The sequence below is a fragment of the Caretta caretta genome, chromosome 14, assembly GCF_965140235.1.
Source record: "Caretta caretta isolate rCarCar2 chromosome 14, rCarCar1.hap1, whole genome shotgun sequence".
NCBI classification, from domain to species: domain Eukaryota; kingdom Metazoa; phylum Chordata; order Testudines; family Cheloniidae; genus Caretta; species Caretta caretta.
This window is the reverse complement of record NC_134219.1, coordinates 46,690,542-46,705,570: the sequence shown is the minus strand read 5'-3', so window position 1 is coordinate 46,705,570 and position 15,029 is coordinate 46,690,542. Positions and strand designations below refer to the sequence as shown.

The 15,029-nt window shown below is 45.6% G+C and overlaps 1 long non-coding RNA gene across 1 annotated transcript; it reads left to right on the top strand.

The window, feature by feature from the left end:
- The first annotated feature begins 10,617 nt into the window (after window positions 1-10,617).
- LOC142069146 (uncharacterized) lies at window positions 10,618-13,453 on the top strand. Its single transcript, XR_012664986.1, has 3 exons — window positions 10,618-10,774; window positions 11,409-11,521; window positions 13,286-13,453. It is a non-coding gene; the product is annotated as an uncharacterized LOC142069146 (long non-coding RNA).
- Window positions 13,454-15,029: the final 1,576 nt, after the last annotated feature.

The following is a 15,029-nucleotide window of genomic DNA, read 5'->3' as shown; positions in this document are numbered from 1 at the left end:
CTGTTTGCAAGATCACAATCCCAATAATAAAATGGCTCGATAATTAAAATGAGTAATAAAATGCCAGATTCAATAAGCCAAAGGTGAAAGTGGGGTGCAGTGGGAACCCCGCTGATATCCCAAAAACCATCTTAACACTTTTGTAAAAGAAGTTCAACCCTCACCACCGTAGAATGTCTGAGAATGAACAATGAAGGGACTCCACCAATAAGCCACATAATCATTCGCTGCTCACGATCACAGCCTCTGAATTGCAGAACAATCCCAACTTTAACATTCTCCCCTAACATTTCAGTGCTGCCCACTTGCCTGATTTTATCATGCACCTCAAGATAGCTGGTGTTTTTCTGAAAAGCCCCAGCTCCTGGAATCATGTGAGCAGCTCAGGTTTTTTATTTTAATAAACAGTAAGTTTTTACCTTTCACAGTTATGGAGAAAGACTTAAAAACCTGACCCCTAGAGGCTCAGAAATCAGAAAAAGAACCCATGATTTAGTTTGTTTGGTTCCCCACCCCCAGCAAAAAATTTCTCAAGATTTTTTTTTTTTTATAATAACCTTGTCATTTTGCGGGGCCTGACTCGTTATTTTTAAAAGCATGGGGTTGGCATTAACAAAATTTGCAAACATAGACACAAAGATCACAGTTACAAACGACTAGGAGATGATGTAGTCCCAATCTTCATTTAGGGGGCAATTGCCAAAATCTCCCTATCATTTGTCCTTTGAGTGGCTGCGTATATTTTAGAGGGTAGTGGTAGCTGAAGGTGGGGTAAGTGAGATGGGGAAACAGCACAGAAGGAGGATTATATGGCAGTGAAAATTAGCTGGATCTGTTGACAGGTTTCTGAGCTTCGGGGATCTCAACTGGGGTAGAAATTCCTTTTGTAAGAACAGGCCGGAGGTAACAGGTGGAGCGGATCTGCCACCAGCTGACTGTGCGGCCTCTGAATGTAAACTCTTTTGGGCAGGGACTCCCTCTCGCTCTGTGTCTGTGCGGCGCCCAGCACAAAACCCTGGATCTCAGCTAGGGCAGAGTCTGTGTGTGTACTTCTTGTCCTATGTTTGGTGGTCATGGAGAACAATGGATTTCCATTATGTTATCGTTATCGGATTACCATTAGCAGGACATTAACTCTCCCGCTGCAGAGTTTAAGCCATTAGTCTCTCTCTGAGAGATCTAGAATCTATTATAAATCAGGATGAAAACTCACGTGGGTTCTTCCCCTGTGGCAGCTGGTACTGGCCACTGTCAGAGACAGGGAGACTGGAGGGACCTCAGTTCTGATCCAATCTGGCAATTCCTATGTTCCTAAATTCTAGCAGAGGGTACAAAGAACAATAATTATCTAGGCAGCCATCATAAGTCTCCTTAATAAGCTAATACACAAGTTCCAACCCCAGTGATATTTTGCTTAACGGTCAGCATCTTAGAGTGCTAAGTTTCTATTAGCAATAATGCCCTAATAACACTGTATGCATGCAGGGGTTTGGACTAGATGACCTCTCGAGGTCCCTTCCAGTCCTACGATTCTATGTATATTATGGCAGCACAGCAAATGGGTCAAATTAGGCTGGGGAACCCATTCTGTTGGGAGCCGGCTGCACATACAGTGAGATGCAGTCCTTGAGCCAAAGAATGTACAATCTAAAGAGACAAGGTGCTCAAAAGGAGGCTCATTTTGTAAGTGAAGGGACTTTAACCATCTCCTCTCTTCGGAGCTGAAGAGCATGATATGTGTGATCAGGGCATGGTTTAGGGGTCTCCTGGCTAGTGGCCCCAGTTCAGGTGGGGTTGGGGCACCTGGGCCATCCCACTCCACCAGGTTCTGACCCAGGGCTCTGAGAGACCGGTTTGGCTGTGCACCCATCTCTGTCTGGCTTCAGCCTTCAGCCAGCTATTCCTATGGATCTATTCCTACCTTAGTCCGTACCCTACCTAGCCACTGCCTGCATCTGAGGGAGGTGTCACCTTCAGAGCTTCTAGTCACTGGATGTAGTCGGCTCGATGCGGACTCAGCAGCGGTTCTTCCCTGGAGCTCCCAGGGAATGTCCTCCTCCCTGGCTTGCCAGCCTCAGACTGAGCTCCCTGGCTGGCTTTTAAACCTCACCTCCAACCCAAGCATGCTCGGCAAGGGTATAGGGGTGGGGCCTCCTTAGTCCATAGCTGTTCATTGACCCCCTCCTGTCCAGTGAGGGGTTATACACCTTGTCACAGGATACGCCTCTTCTATCACAATAATACAGCACGCATAGTATTTGCATTACTCACACCCTGCCTTGTAGAAAACCCCGATGTGTTCATCCTCACCTCATCACCACCACCACCAGGGCCATCCTCCTGCTGTCTCCCCCTCTCCCTCCGCATCGTGGCCTGCACCACGGCACGCAGCTTTTATAATGTGTTAAGTGGCGCCCACTGGGGTTCACCCATATTGATGAAGGTTTCCACCCCCTTTCCTCATTTGAACGCCCACACCCCATTACTTCTGGGGTGACCCATTTCTCATAAGCCAACTTATTTGTTCCCCTGATATTCATTAACACTGATGTCACCATATCACCACAGTAACCTTAAGGAAGTCGCTAACGTTTCACCCCAGCTACCAATGGTCATCCTGTGATCTCTCCTGAAGATTGTTATCCAAATCCACACAAAAAGAAAAAGAAAGTGAAAGGAGAGGAAAAAAAGCAGAAAAGCACTTCTTTGGGGGTGTAACAGGGTGCAGACTCACTGGTGCGGCGCCTCCTGCTGGTTGGCCTGGGAATTAGCTCATCCAGCTCAGGAGCGCCCCCTGCTGGCCAGTGTCCCTCCTGCCTCAGGCCCCCGGTGCCCCTTTCCCTTGGGGTGCTGCCCCACAGCAGCACCTCCATATTCTTGGTCTCCCCTCCGAGGGGAACCCCACCCCACCACAGTGACTACTACCAGTCATCATCTAGCCCCCTCTCACCAGGGCAAACTGCAGTCTCTAATGGCCACTCATCACTGGCAAGGGGATTGGACCAGCTGCCTCTGCCTATTCCCAGGCTGCCCCTCTGCAGCCCCAGTACCTCCTTAGGCCTCCCTGCAAGGCCTCAGCCTGGGAGGTCACCAGGCGTTCTCCTCTCCTCTCCTCAGCTCAGCCTAGCCTAGCCTAGCCCTGCCCCATTGAAGGTACCCTGTGCAGGCAGTCAGGCCCATCTCACTCCAAGGCTGGAGTGAGACTGACCTGGCTCCTCACTCACAGCCCTTTTATCAGGGCCAGCTGTGCCATGACTGAGCTGGCCACACCTGTGGCCAGCCTCCCTCAGCTGCTCTCACTCCTTTCCTAATAGGAGTGGGGTAACCGCTACAGGGGACAAAAACCAGCAAACATATTCAAAGAAATGATCATTTTCATGAAGATTTTGATCGAGAAAAAAAGACATTTTCTGTTCGAAAATGTTTCTGAACGAAAAAACAGCAGCACCAAGGACTTCTGTCACCAGAGCGCCTCTCAGCTGGACCTGAGAATTGGGCCGTATGTTTCCACTCGTGCATCTAAATTTCCTGTGTGGTTTCACAGTCCCGAGAAGCTGCCAGGACTTCTCGTAAAGGCTGCAGCGGGTCAGTTTCACTCTTGTGGGCACTTAGTTCTCATTTTGATCTGTTTGTTTGAAGGTGCAGCTCCCCTGAGTTTGGGGAAGATGGAGGACGATGAAGGTTACACGGTACTGAACCTCCGACCGAAGAGGGGAAACTCAGCCAGTCCGTCTCCAGATGTACGCCAAGGTATTGACGTAGAACGTCTTCAATTTGAGACATACCGCCGTTGAGATCTGATTTTTATGTCAAAGGTTTCAAGGAGAGGACGAGTAGAAAGCATTTTCCCTGGGTATGAGAGGCCATGTGGGCTAGATCTGGGTTCTAATCCTGGTTCTGAGGCCTTGGGCATCTCCTTTCCCCCTCCGACCACTTGTCTGTCTTGCTTCCTTATTTTGTAAGCTCTTTGGGGAAGGGATGGGTCTCTTACCAGGAACATGTACAGGGCACAGCACAATTAGGGCCCCAATTTCAGTCGGAACCTCTTGGTGTAATTATATTACTAACACAATATACAGTTGCAGTGTTCGTGATGATGGAGTTTAGGGCCACTGGTTGTGTGGACAATACTCTGGAGTAAAGAGAGGCCTTACTTGAATCTGGACTCTGGTACTGTCAGTGGTCAATGTGCAGTTATTATTCTGGTCTGAAGGCTTCCTCTTCTCAGGCAGGTTAGGTTTGCAGATTTCCAGTATTTCCCGCTGAAATAATGTGGCAGGGCTATTTTTTAAAACCTCAATATAAACGACCGTCTTACTGACCAGCCGCTGGAGCTGACAATAGTATTTCTTATTGTTATTATTTTGTCTTTGTTTTACAATAGCGCCTAGAGACGCCATCCATGATCGGTACCTTTATGCGCTAGGTGATATACAGATATATAACCAGAAACAGTCTCTCCCCTAAAGAAATTACAGCCTAAAGAGAGAATTATTTTCCCTGTCCAGATGGGGGGAAATGAGACATAGGAGATTCTACTTGATTCCAATCCCACGCTCATCACCGCAGTAGCTGAGATTGAGAGAAGTTGCCCAGAGTGAGACAAGGAATCTGTGGCCCTGGCCCAGCAAGGAATTAAACCACAATCCACAGTGTCTTAACCACAAGCCCAGGCGTCCTCTGGCAACACACTGATTGGCTGCAGGGAGAATTTTGGAACTTATATTCAGGGCCGATGATAACATTTACTTCTGACCTAGTATCTTTCCTATTCAGACCCCTTTGCTAGAGTTAATGAATTAATGATGATGTTTCACTAAATCTTTCATCTTCCAGAGTCGCCTACAAGTCCCCGTTGTTACAAAATTGCCCTAGGAGCTCTGGGGGCCTGGTGTATCATTCTGACGTTAGCGGGGATTACAATCGGCACCTGGGGTAAGTGTCTGGGATCCCATCCGGTTTTTAAAATTGATCAAATGCAGCCTGTTTTAGATAGATTTCTAGAGTGCTAACACCTTCTCTAAGTAACAGTATGACTAGGTTTGGCAGATTTCAATTGATCTTTATAATTTCGACAGATAATATCAATGTTTATTTTTAAGCATTTTTAAAATTTTTCGCAAACTACATTTTCACAGCTGTGAAAAATTACGGGTATTAAGCTTTTTGTATTTTTATCTATTTAAATGTTCACAGTTGTGGGAAATTATGGGGTGGTAGGACAACAGTGGGGTCAGACAACAAATATTTAATGACGGCAGACGTGATTCTAAAAGTGAAAGCTTTATAACAGTTCACACAGAAATTGTCAATATCACATGTCAAAATATACAAGTAAAATTAGATTATTATCCATAAATATTTTTTCATTAGTTTGTGTTTGGTGAAGTCAACGTTTACCGATAAAAATCAAATTCTTCCAAGCCTATGTACTACAATTTTTTCTCTAACTCAATTAATTGTGCCAGGAGCTGCCCAGACCCACAGCGAGAGACAGTCCCTGCCCCAGCTGAGATCAGGCCCCGTTGTGCCGGGCGCTGCAGACACACAGGGAAAGACGTCCCTGCCCCAGCTGAGATCAGGGCCCCTTGGGCCAGGCGCTGCACAGACACATGGAGGAAAACAGTCCCTGCCCCAAACAATTCACCATCTCGATAGACAAGAAAACCAAAGGAAGGCTCTGTACTCCCATATCACAAGTGGTAAACTGAGGCACAGGTTGCACACAGAGATGCAGTGACTTGCCCAGTCACTGAGTCTGTGGCAGAACTAGGAATTGAAACCACACCTCCATCCACTACCTTAACCACAAGACCCACCCTACGTCAGTCAAACATTCATCAACTTCATTGGAAATTTTGCATGAATATGAGCCGCAAACCACCCTTCCTTTCTTTTTGTCCCACCAGCTTTATCCTCTCCAAACATCCAAAAGGAAAACCCGGTACACTAGCCCTTGACAGTTTCAACTGGATACTTAGGCTGGAGCTAGCAATAATCCAAGGCAGGAGAACCACAGATTCCCCCCCACTAAAATATTTAACGTCTGGTCTTCTCCCTCTGCCTTTCTGCCTAACTGACCCCGATCCACATTGTCTGACGCTTTATTACAATCACACACTGCCAGGCAATTTCCTAACCCCAGCTCTGCTGGATGCTGCTAAGTTTTCCAGGGTCCAGCTCAGGAAGAACAGGCTGGAGCAGCAGGGAACGCATCCCTGGAGGAGCTGGTGTCTCACTTGAGGCAGCGTCTGTGTGACACACCACCCGGCAGCTCTGCAGGTAACCTCACCTCCTTCGGACGCTGGGTTACTATGCACATTTCACACCACCGGGAAGGGTCATCAGTGGGGTCTGAACCCCAGGTCCTATAGCACAGACTTCTACAGGGTGAGCTAAAGGAGTAACTCCAAAAGCTGACAGTAGTAGAAAGTTAGGACCAGTCCTATTTAACATATTCATTAATGATCTGGGAAAAAGGGTAAACAGTGAGGTGGCAAAATTTGCAGATGATACAAAATTACTAAAGATAGTTAAGACCCAGGCAAACTACAAAGAGCTTCAAAAGGATCTCTCAAAATTGGGTGACTGGGCAACGAAATGGCAAATGAAATTTAATGTTGATAAATGCAAAGTAATGCACATTGGAAAGCATAATCCCAACTATACATATAGAATGATGGGGTCTAAATGAGCTGTTACCACTCAAGAAAGAGATCTTGGAGTCTTTGTGGATAGTTCTCTGAAAACATCCACTCAATGTGCAGCGGCAGTCAAAAAAGCAAACAGAATGCTGGGAATAATTAAGAAAGGGATAGATAATAGGACAGAAAATATCATCTTGTCTCTATATAAACTGATGGTATGCCCAGATCTTGAATACTGCGTGCAGACGTGGTCACCCAATCTCAAAAAAGACATATTGGAATTGGAAAAGATTCAGAAAAGGGCAACAAAAATTATTAGGGGTATGGAACAGTCTCTATATGAGGAGAGATTAATAAGACTGGGACTTTTCAGCTTGGAAAAGAGACAGCTAAGGGGAGATATGGTTGAGGTCTATAAAATCATGACTGGTGTAGAGAAAGTAGAAAGGGAAGTGTTTACTCCTCCTCACAACACAAGAACCAGGGGTCACCCAATGAAATTAATAGGCAGCAGGTTTAAAACAAACAAAAGGAAGTATTTCTTCACACAATGCACAGTCAACCTGTGGAACTCCTTGCCAGAGGATGTTGTGAAGGCCAAGACCATAACAGGGTTCAAAAAAGAACTAGATAAATTCATGGAGGATAGGTCCATCAATACCTATTAGCCAGGATGGGCAGGGATGGTGTCCCTAGCCTCTGTTTTCCAGAAGCTGGGAATGGAAGACAGGGGATGGGTCACTTGATGATTACCTGTTCTGCTCATTTCCTCTGGGGCACCTGGCATTGGCCACTGTCGGAAGACAGGACAGTGGGCTAGATGGACCCTTGCTGTGACCTAGTAGGCCATTGTTATGTTCTTATGTTAAAGTTATTCTCCTTTCTGTGGACTCGCTATTGGAGGGGGATGTGGCACACACTTTGCTAGCACAAGGTAACCAACTTCCACTGGGAGGTTCAAAGTTCAAACCGATTCCTTGGAATATTTCTGTGGATGTTTGGCTGCGTCTAGATTTGGCACCTACACCGATTGCAGAGGTGGCAAGGTGGCGTGTCCAGCAGAAATAGGCCATAGGCCCATAACTGTAATTTCCTCCACCAGCCCCCGTCATTTCTGCTTGGTGTGGCCTGACTGTTAAGAGTCATAACGCATTCTTGGGGCCAGTTTTGTGGATCAGCTGAGACATCTAGTGGTCACTCAGGGTAGTTCTCAGCCTTTACTCACATTTTTCTGGTTTCAGAGGAACAGCCGTGTTAGTCTGTATTCGCAAAAAGAAAAGGAGTACTTGTGGCACCTTAGAGACTAACCAATTTATTTGAGCATGAGCTTTCGTGAGCTACAGCTCACTTCATCACATGTATACCATGGAAACTGCAGCAGACTTTATATACACACAGAGAATATGAAACAATACCTCCTCCCACCCCACTGTCCTGCTGGTAATAGCTTATCTAAAGTGATCAACAGGTGGGCCATTTCCAGCACAAATCCAGGTTTTCTCACCCTCCACCCCCCCCACACAAATTCCCTCTCCTGCTGGTGCTAGCCCATCCAAAGTGACAACTCTTTACATAATCAAGTCGGGCTATTTCCTGCATAGATCCAGGTTTTCTCACATCCCCCCCACCCCCATACACACACAAACTCACTCTCCTGCTGGTAATAGCTCATCTAAACTGACCACTCTCCAAGTTTAAATCCAAGTTAAACCAGAACATCTGGGGGGGGGGGTAGGAAAAAACAAGAGGAAACAGGCTACCTTGCATAATGACTTAGCCACTCCCAGTCTCTATTTAAGCCTAAATTAATAGTATCCAATTTGCAAATGAATTCCAATTCAGCAGTTTCTCGCTGGAGTCTGGATTTGAAGATTTTTGGTTTAAGATAGCGACCTTCATGTCTGTGATTGCGTGACCAGAGAGATTGAAGTGTTCTCCGACTGGTTTATGAATGTTATAATTCTTGACATCTGATTTGTGTCCATTTATTCTTTTACGTAGAGACTGTCCCGTTTGACCAATGTACATGGCAGAGGGGCATTGCTGGCACATGATGGCATATATCACATTGGTGGATGTGCAGGTGAACGAGCCTCTGATAGTGTGGCTGATGTTATTAGGCCCTGTGATGGTATCCCCTGAATAGATATGTGGGCACAATTGGCAACGGGCTTTGTTGCAAGGATAAGTTCCTGGGTTAGTGGTTCTGTTGTGTGGTATGTGGTTGTTGGTGAGTATTTGCTTCAGGTTGCGGGGCTGTCTGTAGGCAAGGACTGGCCTGTCTCCCAAGACTTGTGAGAGTGTTGGGTCATCCTTTAGGATAGGTTGTAGATCCTTAATAATGCGTTGGAGGGGTTTTAGTTGGGGGCTGAAGGTGACCGCTAGTGGCGTTCTGTTATTTTCTTTGTTAGGCCTGTCCTGTAGTAGGTAACTTCTGGGAACTCTTCTGGCTCTATCAATCTGTTTCTTTACTTCTGCAGGTGGGTATTGTAGTTGTAAGAAAGCTTGACAGAGATCTTGTAGGTGTTTGTCTCTGTCTGAGGGGTTGGAGCAAATGCGGTTGTATCGCAGAGCTTGGCTGTAGACGATGGATCGTGTGGTATGGTCAGGGTGAAAGCTGGAGGCATGCAGGTAGGAATAGCGGTCAGTAGGTTTCCGGTATAGGGTGGTGTTTATGTGGCCATTGTTTATTAGCACTGTAGTGTCCAGGAAGTGGATCTCTTGTGTGGACTGGACCAGGCTGAGGTTGGTGGTGGGATGGAAATTGTTGAAATCATGGTGGAATTCCTCAAGGGCTTCTTTTCCATGGGTCCAGATGATGAAGATGTCATCAATATAGCGCAAGTAGAGTAGGGGCTTTAGGGGACGAGAGCTGAGGAAGCGTTGTTCTAAATCAGCCATAAAAATGTTGGCATACTGTGGGGCCATGCGGGTACCCATAGCAGTGCCGCTGATCTGAAGGTATACATTGTCCCCAAATGTGAAATAGTTATGGGTAAGGACAAAGTCACAAAGTTCAGCCACCAGGTTAGCCGTGACATTATCGGGGATAGTGTTCTTGACGGCTTGTAGTCCATCTTTGTGTGGAATGTTGGTGTAGAGGGCTTCTACATCCATAGTAACTTGGATTTAAACTTGGAGAGTGGTCAGTTTAGATGAGCTATTACCAGCAGGAGAGTGAGTTTGTGTGTGTATGGGGGTGGGGGGGATGTGAGAAAACCTGGATCTATGCAGGAAATAGCCCGACTTGATTATGTAAAGAGTTGTCACTTTGGATGGGCTAGCACCAGCAGGAGAGTGAATTTGTGTGGGGGGGTGGAGGGTGAGAAAACCTGGATTTGTGCTGGAAATGGCCCACCTGTTGATCACTTTAGATAAGCTATTACCAGCAGGACAGTGGGGTGGGAGGAGGTATTGTTTCATATTCTCTGTGTGTATATAAAGTCTGCTGCAGTTTCCACGGTATACATCTGATGAAGTGAGCTGTAGCTCACGAAAGCTCATGCTCAAATAAATTGGTTAGTCTCTAAGGTGCCACAAGTACTCCTTTTCTTTTTTCACATTTTTCTAAATAAATCAGGAGTCCTCATGGCACCTTAGAGACGAACACATTTATCTGGGCCTAAGTTTTTGTGGGCTAAAACCCACTTCATCAGATGCATGGAGTGGAAAAAACGAAAGCTTTGGCCCAAATAAATGTGTTAGTCTCTAAAGTGCCCCAAGGACTCCTCGTTGTTTTTGCTGATACAGACTAACACGGCTACCACGCTGAAACCTGTCACATTTTTCTGGTTTTTAGCTAGGTCCTGACCAGAAGCCCCCCTTCTGTCCCATCCCTGCATCCCCCCTCTCCTCCAACTCGGCCAGTGCCCCTCAGTCCCAAACTGCAGATCCCTGCTCTCCCAGCCTGAGCTCCCCCCCCAGAATCCTCAACTCCGCTGATGAAGTCCCTGCTTTTATGTCTCTTTCCAGATGGCTCCGGGTGCAAAGTCTGCCCCCGGGACTGGCTGCCTCACAGAGACAAATGCTATTGGGTCTCTAAAGAGAGTAAGTTCTGGAGTGAGAGCTTTAAAGACTGTGAAATGAGGAAGTCTCAGATGCTGGTGATCCAGGACAGGGAGGAGATGGTAAAGAAACTAAGCTGAGGGTTTAACTTTGCCTGGGGAGGTTTTGTTATGGTTTACCGCGGATGTTGCTAACACAGCGGATGAGGGTGAATTTCAGAGATGGAATATTTGGTTTAACAAGCTGGGCTAGACTGTCCCATGTCGCCAAACATCCTCAATGGAAAATTCCATGCACCTGATCCCCAACTGGTTTAAATCAATGTATTTCCACTGCAGGCAGTAGAGACAGCCCTACCGAGGAAGGGGCTTGTGGGTAAATGGGAGGGGCAGAGGACGTGGTCTTGCTCCGGGCTGTTGGTCTAAAGAGCCATAGGAATATTGCACTGACTCTTCCCCCCCACATGCTCCTGCTTCCACTCTCAGGAGCGAGTATGGCCTTCTGGCCTATCCCTGTGCTTTCCTCTATCCAGAGGGCTCAGAGATGGGAATCTGTTGGAGTTAAGGCTGATCCTATTGTAGCGTGTGGATGCCAGCGTACGGTGCTGTGTGAAGTCACTGCTCCACCACTGCATCCAGCTACATCTTTCCAGTCCGATGGGGCTCTCAACGACATGGGGTTCCCATGGGCCATGAGGAGAACACAAGAAACCAGAGAATTATATTCACCCTGATGCATCTGTCTCACACTTGGCAGGAGTTCATACAGAACATTACTCAAGGGACAAACCTTGTTTGGATTGGACTCACCATTAAATCACCAGAGAAGAAATGGACCTGGGTGAACACTTCCCCATTAGATCAAAGACTGTGAGTGTTTGTAATTGGTTACTGGTTTACATGAGGTAGGAAAGTTGTAGCTGTGTTGGTCCCAGGATTTGAGAGAGATAAGGTGGGTGAGGTAATATCTTTTACTGGACCAATTTCTGATAGTGAAAGGTCTTCTTCATCCTCAAGAATTAGCGATTGCTAAACTCATTCCTTTTTATGCCTCTCCCTCCCACTCATGGATGCATGAGGAATGCAACAGAGCTAGGCTAAAACTTTCTGCCAAAACTTTTTTGGGCAAAAAAAGAGAGATTCAGTGACACCGAAATGTTCTGCAAATTCATGGAGGCTCCACCTAATTGTTCATTTCAGAAAATCAATCGATTGATCGATCCATCAAAGCATTCCATTTAGATATTTTCAAAACACTGGGGAATGGTAAACAATGAAGAGGAGAGGTCACTGATTCAGAGCGATCTAGATCGCTTGTTAAACTGGGCGCAAGCGAACAATGTGCGTTTTAGTATGGCTAAATGTAAATGTAGACATCTAGGAACAAAGAACGCAGGCCCTACTTACAGGATGGGGGACTCTATCCTGGGAAACAGGGACTCTGAAAAAGATTTGGGGGTTGTGGTGGATAATCAGCTGAATATGAGCTTGACGCTGTGGCCAAAAGAGTTAAAGCGATGCTGGGATGCATAAACGGGGATCTCAAGTAGGAGCAGACAGGTTATTTTACCTCTGTATTTGGCACTGTGCGACAGTGGCTGGAATCCTGTATCCAGTTTTGGTGTCCACAATTCAAGTAGGATGTTGATAAATTGGAGAGGGTGCAGAGAAGAGCCACAAGAATGATTACATTATTAGAATACATGCCTTACAGTACTAGACTCAAAGAGCTCAATCTATTTAGCTTAACAAAGAGAAGGTTATGGGGTGATTTGATTACTGTCTATAAGTATCTACATGGGGAACAAATATTTAATAATGGGATCTTCAATCTAGCAGAGAGAGGTATAACATGATCCTGTGGTTTGAAGCTGAACCTAGACAAATTCAGACTGGAAATAAGGTGTAAATTTTTAACAGTGAGAGTAATTAACCATTGGAACAATTTACCAAGGATCTTGGTGGATTCACCATCACTGGAAATTTTTAAATGAAGATTGGATGCTTTTCTAAAAAATCTGCTCTAGGAATTACTCTGGAGCTGGTCTCTGCCCTGTGTTATACTGGAGGTCAGACTAAATGATGACAATGGTACTTTCTGCCTGTGGTACCTATGAAAACAAAATATATCAATTTTTCGGTTTGAAATTACTTTTCATTTAAAAATTTTCTTTAACTTTATGTTTTTAAAATTGAAAAAAAGTCTTAAAATGGTCAAAATCGAAACAGAACATTTCGATTTTGTCAAAATGCGTTGATCCCAACTGACTTTTTTAAATTTTATTTTATGTTTCGCCAAAAATCTCAGCAAGTTTTGGTTTCAGTCCAGCAAGAAACAAATTTTTTGTGTGTGGACTAAATTGCCAACAAACCGGAAAATCATTATTCACCCAGCACTAATTGCAGCCACATTTGGAGCCATAATCTTGACACAATCAGTTGTAAGATATTTAGTGACTGAACATGGCAATATTCTGAACAAAAGAAACCCTCAACCATGCTTGTAGCTCATTCCATCGCTTCACACTGACTCCACAGACATTTTAGACTTCAGAGTGACAAACAGGTGATGCTCCTGAAATCTTCTCATATCGATAGTAATAAATCACATTTTAAATCACAGATCTTTTGCAGGTTCCCGGTAACTGGCTCTGCTGAAGGAAACAGCTGTGGGATGATCAGAAGGAATCGGATTAATTCTGAATCTTGCAACTCTGAATTCAAGTGGATGTGTCAGATGGGAGCCATCCTGCTATAAACCTGGTGGTCCCTGCTTGGAAAAAATGAAAGCTTTGTATTTTAGTAAGTGGGCAGTGATGAGTTTTATGAGTTGGAGTTATACATTTTAAACCCATGGCTTGATCACCACGTAGTTTTGAAAAGGGAGGAGAAAAGTTATTTCCAAATATAAGTGGAGGAAATTGTTTGGGGCTTTCTTCTAGAGGGAAGCTGGTCTTGTAGGGTGGGATTCAGGAGATCTGGGATGATCCTTTGTGACATTCTTAACAGTGAGCGTGATTAACCATTGGAACAAACGACCAAAGGAAGTGTTGGATTCTCCATCTTTTGATGCCTTGACTGGCTGCCCTTCTGGAAGATGTATGTTGGTCAAAGACAAGTAATTGGGCTGGAGAAATTTAACGGCTTGTATTATATAGGAGGTCAGACTCCAGCAAAACATTTTAAGTTTTGTCAAATCAGCATTTTCTGGGGGAAACCTCCAGTGAGTGATAGACTGAGAGGGACTCCAGGGAAAGCAACCAGGGAGTCAATGCTCTGTAACAGAGCAAGGAAGCACCTAAAGGTAGCCCAAAGAGGATTGAGAATTGAGCCCAGAAGGTGGGCTAAAGAGGAGCCCAAAAGGAGCAGAAGAACCTTTTGTTGGCTTGAACTTTTGTTACCAAGGGAGGGGTTAAATATGTGTAGTGACTTTGCTGCAAGACAGAGTGAAATCACCAACACAGACCCCTGTGCAGAAGGCCAAGAAGACTTGCCTCAGAGGTGGAAACTGACTCTGAGGCAGGTTTCTCCTGCAGAGGCACACTCCACCAGAAGGGAGCATGATGGGGCAGCCATGCCCTGTGACAGCCTGTTTCCTAAAGCCCCAGCTCCTGGACTCATGTGATTATAGGATGATCTCAGCTTGAATTAAAATAAAAGCAAGTCTCTAACCCAGTGGAGGGCAACCTGCGGCCCACAGGCTGCACATGGCCCATCAGGGTAATACGCTGGCAGGCCATGAGACATTTTGTTGACATTGACCATCCGCAGGCACCGTTTCCCACAGCTCCCATTGCCAGGGAACAGAGAACTACAGCCACTAGAAGCTGCAGCGGGAGGTGCCTGCGGATGGGCAACATCAGCAAAATGTCTCGCAGACCGCCAGCAGATTACCCTGACGGGTCACATGTGGCCTGCGGGCTGCAGGTTGCTCACCACTACTCTAGCCCCTGTGATTGTGACATAACACTTGAAAACAGGGGCCCCTGTAGGCTCAAAAACCAGAAGTCAAATAAAAAGAATTTTTTTTTTTTTTTTTTAAGTCTCATGGTTTTAAAATCACACACGTGATTTTCAGGACTGTTCTGACTCCTGATTTGTGAACACTTGGGATTGGCTATAGTGGCTAACAGACTCTTGTGAATGCAATCCTGCTTTGTTCTTGATTATTGTATTGATCTAAAGGTCCATATGATCACTCTTTTTCAGTACTAGTAGTACTGTAGTAATGCCTCTGTCATGGACTAGGACCCCACTGTGCTAGGGGCTGTACAAACACAGCACACAAAGATGGTCCATACCCCAAAGAGTATATAAACAGAAGGTGAAATTCTGGCCCCCTTGACATTAACAGCGAAAGTCTCATTGAGCTCAGTGG